The sequence below is a fragment of the Lepisosteus platostomus genome, chromosome 10, assembly GCF_059453375.1.
Source record: "Lepisosteus platostomus isolate fLepPlt1 chromosome 10, fLepPlt1.hap1, whole genome shotgun sequence".
Lineage (NCBI taxonomy): Eukaryota > Metazoa > Chordata > Actinopteri > Semionotiformes > Lepisosteidae > Lepisosteus > Lepisosteus platostomus.
Genome location: NC_142620.1, coordinates 38,256,520 through 38,267,946, shown reverse-complemented (window position 1 = coordinate 38,267,946; position 11,427 = coordinate 38,256,520). Strand labels below are relative to the sequence as shown.

The following is an 11,427-nucleotide window of genomic DNA, read 5'->3' as shown; positions in this document are numbered from 1 at the left end:
TTAACTTTCACTGAGATTGACCAAATCAAGAATACCTCTCCACCCTCAGATGTCTCATCAATTGCCTCGTCAGTCTCTTCATCAGCTGACACATTACTGCTGCCTTCTCCAGAGATCCATGGTCAGCAATCCCAGCCGTGGCACGCATGTTTTGAAATTCTCCAGTTTGCCAATTCCCCGTGATACTGAGTTGATTCTTGACATTGGTAATAAGGCATTTCAGAAAAGAAGGAACTCTTCTGAACAATCCAAGTATTAAATCTAAAATTCTTGAAATATTGGCTGAAAATATTTATCAATATTGTGCTTATCCAACAAGCACTCAGATCAGTGCTGTTGCTGAGGCATTAATCCAAAAGCATCCCTGCTTGAGAGAGCCAGGTTCATACTCTGGACACTGTGGATGGCAAACATGGCTGAAATACAAGATGGCAAACTACAGGACCAAACTGAGGAGCCTTGGTTGCCCAGAGCTAGCTGTGAACTCTGTCAAGAATAAATCTTCCGCAGATAAATCTGTCAAAAAGCCAAAAAAAGCAGAGGTGAACTATCTCCCCCCCGCAACCTACAGGAGAATCCTTGCAGACTCTGGAAAATGAGTGGATTGCCCTACTGAGTGAAGTCAGGAAAAAGGATAATTGGAATATCGTCAATGAAACAATGGCTAAGAACTTTTCCTATAGAAGGCAGGAGACAGTAAAAGGCAGCCCTGCCATAGTGGGCCTGAAGGAAAGATGGCCTGCTGTGTTTGAAGTTATTCAGGTACTGTACTGTATTAGTCTAAGGATTTACCCTGTGGTAGAGGATACTTTTTTAAACATTCTTTTTTTATTTTTTTAAACTTGAATATCATCTGACACTACCTGAATCAAACTTGTTAAATTAACTTCATGGATATGAACTTTGATGGCTATTGTGTGGTCTATTTGGTGTCTGTTTTTTTTTACTGGATTAAAACATATAGAATTGTTTTCATTGGAAAATACACTTTATTGAATCAGTTGATTAATTGCTTTGGTTTAAGGCAAAGATTCGAACTATAATCTTAATGTCAACTATTGCCAAATAATACATTAGTCAGATTCTTGCTGAGCAATATTTGAAATCATACTGTCACGCAGGGGCTGACTGCGGAGGATAGGGATCCAATGCGGTGCTCTAGGTAGGGTTGGCGCTAGATGTAGGTGTAGTCGGAGTAAACAGGCAGGGGTCCGAGTCCGGGAAGGCATAGTAGAAGCGTAGGCACAGAATCAGAAGGCGAAGGCGTAATCGAGGAAGCAGGCTGGAGTCCGGGAAGGCGTAGAAGAGGCGTCGGAGTGGATTCGGAAGGCGGAGGCGTAATCTGAGACAGGCAGGGGTCAGGATCCGAGAGAGCGTTCTAGAGGCAAAGGTACAAAATCAAGTGGCAAAGAGGTAGTCTGAAAAAGCAGGGTCGAGGTACAGGGGAGAATCAGTAGTAAGGCGAAGGCGTAGATAGTAGGTAAGCTCAGGGAGAGAATCTCAATCGTGAGCACTGACCGGGGGGCTGGTGAGGGTTTAAGTAGAGGACTGATTGACGCGTGCACGTTTGGTACGGGGAGAGCTCGCGGGAATGAGGGAGCGCTTGCCTGCGTGAGGGAGATTCATGACACATACGTTCTTATTTGTGTTTCAGATCAAACATGAATTCAAAAGAATAACCACTATCGATCTGGAAGTAACATTTATGGCAAATCTGGACAAGTACACTTCTGTCTTTGTTCCACAATAAGGGAGGCACTGCTGGACAGAAGATGGGTTTACTTATGAGTAAGATGAAGCAGGTATATACAGTACATGACTGGTTCACTCTCACTGTTGTATAGTCCTTCTTTGTTTGTCATTTTTGGTATAATGCAGATGCAACTTGATGTTAATTCTTGAATAAATTACAGTACATATTTTCTTTTGTTTGTAGAATGACACAGTTGAAAGGCGCAGAGAAATTGTTATCCAGTGTTTGATTGAGTACCTATCCGAAAATAGAGAGAACCAGGTGAGAAAATGCAATTAAATTTTAGGTAGTTTCATTTCTTATCACAAAACAAGTGATTTTGGCACCCACGATCTCAGGCTGTTCTGAATTTATTCTATAGTCAGAGATGGTTAAGGGAAGCATTCCTCTTGTGCCATTTTGTACAGAAAAGTAATTGTACCCAAAATGGACACTTTGCCTTGGTTAGATTTTTTGATAGACAAAAGCACATTGCCATCTACGTACACTAACGTCATTTCATGTGAAGCTTTATTTTCAGAACTGAATTATGGTCACTCATTGTGTTGAGTTCTTTGTGAAGACATTGCAGTTTGCAAGCATTCAAATCTCTAGGCCTCTAAAGTTTCCTGCAGCTTTGCAAGTACATTAAAAGAACATGAGAAATAGGTTTTTATTTAATTTCAGGACACTGATATGGACCTTATCCAGGAAGAACTTACATAGCACATGATGAGGGTTTACACCAAAGTTGGTTCTTCTGAGGATGAGCCTTCAGAGGTTTGGGTTGTGCTGGAAGGTACAGGTTGGTTTGTCATGTTCCATGCTACTTGGCTTGGTATATGTAGTGAACCTGAGTTATCCCAAACAACTCAGGTAAACATTTGAAGTTTTCCAAAAGATACTGTTGCAGCTTGACAATGGAAAACTTTCTCCAAAGGTACATTCTCTCAAGAACAAGTTGCTTAGTTAGACCTGTGAAAGAACTTTAGATTTCCTACTGTTTACACTAAAAAGTGTAAAGTAGTATACATATATTATTTTATCTTGTTATTGAAATAATTGAGACTGTTTTGAAATGTTTCAAGGTTTGTTCAGTGAAGGAAAGGCAAATTCCTTTAAATTTTGTTTAGATGGTAAAGATTCAAGTTTTGACATTTTTATTGTTTGAAACAATATTTATTTTGTAATGGTGATAGGGTAAAGGCTTATCCACGTGTCGGCAACGATCAGAGCATGTCTAAACCACAGTACTCTTGAGCAGTATTGCTGGTGTTTATTGATTTCAATTGATTTTGTTTAGCTACAGAGTATGCTCAGTGGTTTTCATATTACAGATACATTTCAGTATGTTTTTGTTTTTTGCTGTTATACAAGAATGTGAATAAAATTATTTATATTGTGCATTTCCATAATATTGTTCTGTGTGAATTTACTTTAAGTTGATTAAAGTACATCATGTTCCTGTTTTTTTTTCTCCACAGCACACAGCAGGAAAATAACCACATTAGAAGTACAGGTACATAGGAAAATTGAGGCAGTGTTTTGTACACACATTACTTAATTAATACAACATAACATTTGAAGTTAGTATGACTTAATTGATTTAAGTGATCCTAAAATAAGTAAACTAAATATCTTTAGTTGGTTCAACACAAAATGTTTGGCTAATATGGCTTACTTTAAGTTGGAGAGTTGAGTTGGTGTTAATTAAATTTTTCAAGTAAACATTTTTGTCTTAACATTGAAATGTATCTTTTGGTAATATATGTTTTCTAGTATAATTTAATTAATAAATTTCCTTTGTTGAATATACTTAAAAAGCTGAATGCAAAATGTTTCCTTAATTTTTTTGGTAAATTCAACACATACTTTTTTACAGTGTGACACAGTATTACAGTAAGATATGAGAGAAGCTAGTTACAATATATTGTCTGAAAGAGATATTGCAATGGGAGTTGAAGTAAGACACAAGATGTAAAAAGGGTTAACTTAAGTTAGTTCTGCCTGAAAATTAGACTTCTAAGCAACAGGGGTTTATGGCAGGAAAGGGGGTTAACTGATAAGGATTCCAGATGCGAGCTAGGAACCCCCTGGGGGCGTAATCTTAAACTGACCATTTGGCCAGGGTCTCTTAACTGGCCAAATACCATGACCCCCCCCCTTACCATAACACCGAATGACATCCGAAGCAGCAAGGAAGGACTATATAACCTAAAAGTTTGTACCGGCACATCGAACAATACTTCGGTTTTCTTGTTTCTTGCGGGAAACAAGACTTCGGCTTTATTGTTCCTTGCATGCAATAAACTCATCTGTTTAACTTCATCTCGGGATCCAGAACCTTATTCTTTCTGTTACAACAGAGTGAAACATTTCCTGTGACTATTAGTATTATACAGGGGAGAGAGAAGTGTCTCCCAGACAGGAGAAGTGTGAACTTGCAGTGGAGGGGGTGAAAGACACAATCCATAATACACATTGATTTCTTTGCCATCCTCGTTTGTAGAGGATATTTAAGGTGATTTGATATGCCCCAATTAATTTGCTACTTAATTTGACTAGTTTTTCCAGTGTATTACAATCAATGGTACCGATGTTAACAAACCAGACAGTATGTTAATACACTTTCAATGAAAGACAAAAGAAAAGTATTAGGATGATCCTATCTGTCTTGAAGTAACCTAGTTTTCTTAGAGTCTCTGTTGTCCCTTTTTATGAATTGTGTTGCAGCATTTGTTCCAACTCAATTTTTTGTCTATGATCAGTTCCAAGTACATGTAGTCATTGACAATTTCTACAGTCTGACCAATAATTACAGTAGGTTGGAGGGGTGTTGCATTTTTCCTAAAATCAATTACCAGCTCCTTTGTTTTAAAAACATGAAAAAAACCCCATAAAAAGCACTGAACTGCAAAGAGAACTCATCACACCATTTAGTGAAGTCATTTATAATGTCAGATAAGCAGTTCACCAGTTCCCCAATTTGACCTGTTGAGTCCTATTTGTTAAAAGGTTTAGGGCCGTGGTTCTCAAACTGTGATACGCGTACCTCTTGTGGTACACAGAACACCCCCAGGTGGTACGCCATATGACCGTTGAAATTTGTTGTGTGCACTGAAAAATTGAAAATTGCGACGGTTTTTCATATTTTCTATTTTAATAAAATTAGTTTATGTGTCAATTACGCAGCCTACTGTAGTACTTAGCTATGACAATACAGTGCGCACTAATACTTGAGTGAACACAAGAGCTACTGTGTAATTCTATACCATTATATAGGAATGCGTGCTACGAATGTAAATGACCAATTGTATTTTAAAAAAGTTATCTCCAGCAAACAGAAAGGTAGGAGAGTGTGTGTGATTTTGGAACAATGCTAAACATGTAAGCACAGGAAAGTGTGATAGATAACAGAAAAATATTTAAGGACAGGACAGGTCAGTTTGAGAAAAATACACCAAGCATCTCCGTTTCGCTCCCATGCGCATGAAACAAAAACTTCTTTTAACTTCTGAGATGGACTCCTGACTGCCTTTTAAGGGGTGACAAGGTGATACAATCCAAATTATCTAAGTTTTGGATTTACTTACAACGGGACGGAGAAAGAGCTGAGACCACAGTGTGTCGTGTGCTGTGAAATTCTCAGCAGTGAAAGCATGAAGCCAGCACATCTGAGGTGGCACTTTACCACGAATCATGTTCTCTTGAAGGAAAAGCCTGTTGATTTTTCTCAAAGGAAACTTAAAGATCTACCATAAGGATCAGTGTCAATCTAGTTTCCAAAGCCCAAGAAGCATCTTACCATGCAAGCTTGTGGATTGCTAAAGCAGGTAAGCCCCACGCTATTGGTGAAGAGCTTTTTAACATTGGCAAAAGAGCTGACACGTATTATATGTGGAGAAAAAGCTGCTAAACAGCTCAACCTGGTGGCCCTTTCGAATGACACAGTCACTCGTAGAATTATTGATATGGGAGATGATGTAAAAAATACGCTGACAGAGCGCGTTAAGATGAGTAGATGCTTTTCACTGCAATTATATGAGTCTGTAGAAGTAGTTGGTTTTGCCAATTTGCTTGTTTCTGTTAGATATGAGTTTGAGGGCATATCCCATGAGGACTTTCTGTTCTGCACGTCGCTACCAACAAGAACTACAGGAGAGCACATATTTCAGCTTCTGAATGAATTTATCGAAGAGAATGGCATTGACTGGAAAAAATGCATTGGATTTTAGAGGGGTTGCTCCAAATATGAAGTGGACGCACTGCAGTATCCACCGTGACGCCTTGGCAGCCAAGAAAATGCCTGAGGATTTAAAATCTGTGTTAGACTCTGCTGTCAAAGTTATGAATTCTATCAAGGCTCAACCAATGAATTCACGTCTGTTCAGTGTGCTTTGTAATGAAATGGGCAGCTTTTGCTACATACTGAAATGAGATGGTTATCAAGTGCTCACAAGGCTCTTTGAACTGCACTCTGGGGTACAGATGTTTTTGGATGACCAGCAATCTCCCTTGGCAAGTCTATTTGATGATCCAGTGTGGCTGGTAAAATTAGCCTACCTGGCTGATATATTCACATGTTTGAATGAGCTGAATATGGGACTGCAGGGGCTTTTTAACAATTTTTACATGTCTGACAAGATCACTGCTATGAAGAAAAAGCTGCAGTTTTTGTTAATAAAATCAACATAAGTGATGTCTCTGTTTTCCCAACTTTGGAGAACTATCTGCACACATATGGTACGGTACTTGATGCTGCTGTTCATGATATGATTGCAGTGCACCTCTTGTCATTGGAAGAACAGTTCTCAGAGTATTTTCCAGTTAAGGGCCACACCAGAGTGGATCAGGAACCCCTATACTGTTGATGTCATAGGAATACCCAAGGATCTGACCTGTGCTGAACGAGTGAAGTTGCTCGAGTTATCATCTGATGTGACTTTGATGTCAGAATTGAAACGACAACCACTGTTGGATATCTGGATCCAAAGACAAAGTTAATACCCAGCCCTCTCATTAAAGGCTGTGCAGTTTGATAACCCTTACAGTAAGATCTGCCACCTGTATCCAGGCAGATTGTTATATGTTTTATGCAAAATTTATGTATTAATAAATGATCTTGTTTATTGAATCTGTGTGTGTGGGTCGCTGATTGATTGATTTTCTAAAAGCCATAACGAACCACCTCGTGATTGCTGCTACAATTAATAAATTGTCCCAGTAAATTCACAAAACCCCTACAATCATTATCATAACTTTTTTGCGATCGTTTTAAAATTACAAGCAGTAAATAAAAAATGTGTACAAAAAAATAGAAGAAAAGAAAGAAAACAAGACAACAAACAAAAAAAAACTAACAAAAACAAGTGAGAACAAGGATGTGCCACCAGTCGCTACAGAGCAGCGCCAATCAATATGTATATGGAATAATTTAATTCAGTGGTTCTCCAACTTTTTGGACCAAATACCACCCCTGATCAAACCATAACATCCAAGTACCACCTACAAGTCATCTTCTCATAGGAACCACAGAACATCTCAATGACCGACATGAGCACGCGCACACACACACTCACATACACGTATGATAAATATTACGATAATAAACTTTATTTGATATTATAATAATTAATAATAATAATAATTGCTTACACTTATATAGCGCTTTTCTGGACACTCCACTCAAAGCGCTTTACAGGTAATGGGGACTCCCCTCCACCACCACCGATGTGCAGCATCCACCTGGATGATGCGACGGCAGCCATAGTGCACCAGAATGCTCACCACACATCAACGATTATTATGCCTTTAAAGATGGCTTCTCAAGGCGCTATACACAATGACAAAAGGAACAACAACAATTAAAAATAAACAATAAAAAAGCACCATTTCAGTGAGAGGGGTGAGCCTGTTGAGTCGAGCAAAGCAAATGTGAATCCATTGGTCGAGCCTTGTTACAAATCACAACAGAGTCTAACAGATTTTAAATCGTCAGGCATTTTCTTGATAAACAAAGCCTCGCGGTGGATGCTGCAGTTCATATCTGGAGCAACCTCTCTAATTTGTGAAATACACCACTGTTTCGGCTTGTCATTGCTCTAGCACTGTCTGTACAAACTCCAACGCATTTTATCCAGTCGATGCCATTCTCTTTGATAAATTCATTCAGAAGCTGAAATATGCACCCTCCTGTAGTTTTTGTTTGTAGTTTTTGTTGGTAGCGGCTTGCATAAGAGAAAGTCCTCATGGGACATACCTCAAACTCGTATCTAATGTAAAAAAGTTCATTGGCTAAATCAAAGGCATCTACAGACTCATTTAATTGCAGTTAATGCATCTTAATGTGCTCTATCAGTGTACTTTTGACATCATCTGCCATATCAATAATTCTATGAGTGACTTTCGAAGGGGGCAGCAGGTCGAGCTGTTTAGCACCTTTTTCTCTACACATAATAGCTCGCTTGCCAACAGTAACAAACTTCTTCACAAATAGTGTGGGGCTTACCTGCTTTAGCAATCCACAAGCTTGCATTTTTCCCCGTTTGCGTTTCAGGAGTCCATCTCAGAAGTTAAAAGAAGTTTTTATTTCATGCGCATGGGAGCAAAACACAGAGATGCTTGGTGTATTTTTCTCAAATTAACAGTTCTTAAATATTTTTCTGTTATCTATCATGCTTTCCTGTGCTCACAAGATTGCCAGTGTTTCAAAACCATGCACATTCTCCTAACTCCCTATTTTCTGAAGAGAACTTTTTTAAAATACAATTGGTCACTTACATTTGTAGCACACAATCCTATACAATGGTATAGAATTATATAGTAGCTCTTGTGTCCACTCAAGTATTAACGCACGCTTTATCGTAGTACGTAGGCTGTGTATTTGACACATAAACGAATTTTATTAAAATAGAAAATATGAAAACCCGTCCCAATTTTTCAGTGCACACAACACATTTCCAGGGTCATATGGCGTACCACCTGGGGGTGTACCATAGTTTGAAAACCACAGATGTACTGTAATTAAACAGAAATATAGCAGGTAATGGTAACTAAAAATAAAAATCTAAGGTACACAACAGTATTTCACTTTCCTTATAAACATTTTCTGCATCAGCATCTTTAACTTGGTCACTTGCTGTGGTTATTTTGGGAAGGTGGTGAAGTGCTTGTTGTACAAGTGCTGTTGTAATGGAAAATCAAACGCAAATCAGAGCAATGCATTGGTGGCTTAACAGTAGAATTCTTTGCTATCATGCGATATTTCTGAGTTTCTATTCTAGCCAAAACCCATTACCTTTTTAACAAAGTGTCCCTTGGACATAATAAATACTTTCTCTAACAGTAAAATAATATGTTAACTATTAGGTTATATATTATTATATTCAGGTTCATATGGCTTTCCTCTCACAGTCCCAAAACATTCCAGTAAGTAATGGAATGTTTTTGGACATGGCTGCTGTCCTGTCCAGGTGAATCTTGGCTTTTGCCAATTGCTTGTTGTGACTCTGTACTGGATAAAACAGATAAGAAATGGATGGGCTAGTGAATTTATCATTGTAAAAGTATTCCAATTTAAATGCAATATGTTCAATGTTTTGACCTGTTTTTCATTTTAGTTAACAAAGATGAAACACTCATGAAAGTAACCCACAATGACAAAGAGTAAATTGCCTTGTATTTTTGTTTGAGTATATTAAGATGAGACAAAATGACCTGTCACATGAGGAATTAAAGAAATGAATTTTGTCACATGAGGTTGCGCATTTACCTTCTGTCTGGCAATTAGCTGTCTGGCTGTAACGGGTATAATGTATGGACTTCATGGTGCCTTCAGGTTTACTAGTGTGTGACAGCTGTAAGTATTGGGGTGTTCCTCCACTCATTTGTTTTGTATTTGTCCATCATTTCCAGCCAGTATTTTCCACATCCCATGTCACAAATACTTACTGTCTGTTAATATATTGGCACCCAGAAAAACAGAGATTTACAGTATATGCGTTACTAATTTGATTAAATTAAAACTAGAGCACCTTGATGAGTAAAGATGCAGAGACACAAATATACCTTTCTTTCAGCTGGAAGAAAAACATCTGGAGCCTGGCAGTATTTTTATATAGTAGCAAGTCAACAAATTAAATAGAAAATTAAGGAATTTACGTTTTTTTTATATTAGGAAATTACTATTTATATGTCTTGGCTAGACACTCATGCATAAGAAGTAAGTTACTTTCTTAAAATGTGAGAGTTGGTCAAACATGCTATGTATGCTGCTCTGTCAGAAATAAAATGAATAAAACATCTCTTTTGTTCATATTTTATTTTGAAAATGTAAATATGTAAAATGCTTTTTGTGTATTGTACTGTACATCTCACAGCATGTAATAGTCATCAGAAAGAAATGTTTTTAATTTCACTTAAGTTGTTTATGTAGCTGGGTGTTTTATCTGAGTTGTTATGTCACACACAGTATTGGTTTGGGTTTATGACACTGTTTAGCTTTTGTTTGGGGGATACGGCTTTATGGCATTTAGGTGCCTTGGCAGTTTTTTGCAGTTCTGTGTCAGTTGGGAGTTATGCACAATAAATAGCAGAAAATTGTTAAACCTCAGTCCTTGGTTTTCCGTGGTGTAACAGGAGTGACAACATATTGTAGCACATGTAGACATTCATTTTTATTTCTTCAGAAGAATGTGTGTGGAGTGAAAGTGCTGTGACAGACCTGAAGCACAGGCCTGTCACTATGTTAGCATAATACAAGGACGACATCATTAACACTATTCTTAAGACTACTCTTAGACTATGGTAGTATGGTACCAAGCAATATGGTATTGAAAGGTATAATTATTAATATTAGACCCATGAGATAAATAATATATATTGCTTGTCCTGTGCAGTTTTAATATTTTTTAAGTAACTCCTGCAGCAATTTCCCTATAGTTATTGCAAATTCAGTTTTGCCAGGGGCCTCTACTGAATACATTTATAACAATATTGCTTTGAAACATTGAAAAAAAAGTTGCTTTGAAAAAAGAACTTATTAATTATAACATAAAAGTACAGAATTATCATTAACAGTGTCTTTTTAGGAAAGATTAATCGGATGTATCTGTATAACATTATTTATTACTTACCCATTTATTGTAGTTATTTCTTGTTTTTGATATTTGACCTCTCTAGGGATCAATACAATATGCAACAAAGACTTTATGATAAAATGTTATCTAGCAAGTGAAATATTTTCTTAGAGTAGCAGTTTAAGTTTCTAATGTGTTTTATACACATTAAAGTTGCCACACAATTATAAGCCTATCCAATCAGCACAGTGTTAATTGTAAATTAAACAGGACAAATCTTAATATTCTAAGACTAAAATCAAACAAACTAAAACCTTTCTACATTTTATTATACAAATAAATCAAACTGCATGACTACAACATGACTAAAACAAAGTATAATTCCTCAAAAGCTTTTAGACTATGGTTACATCAATTACATTTGAATTTGGAACTACACAGTGCAGGAAAAAATTGTATTTGAAGGGAGAAGAAACTATTTCTGTATCCGTTTGCACAGTCCCGAATGTAAAGATAAGGAATGCCAAAATAAAAGAAAAACAATTCCAGTATGGCACACTACCCATTACACAGTTTGTACAATATTGGCTTGCTGTTTACTCTTACTAACAGTTTTCA

General features: G+C 37.2%; 1 pseudogene; it reads left to right on the top strand.

Moving 5' to 3' along the window:
- The first annotated feature begins 428 nt into the window (after positions 1-428).
- The window catches only part of LOC148653671 (uncharacterized), a 58,410-nt pseudogene continuing 47,411 nt past the window's right edge, over positions 429-11,427 (top strand).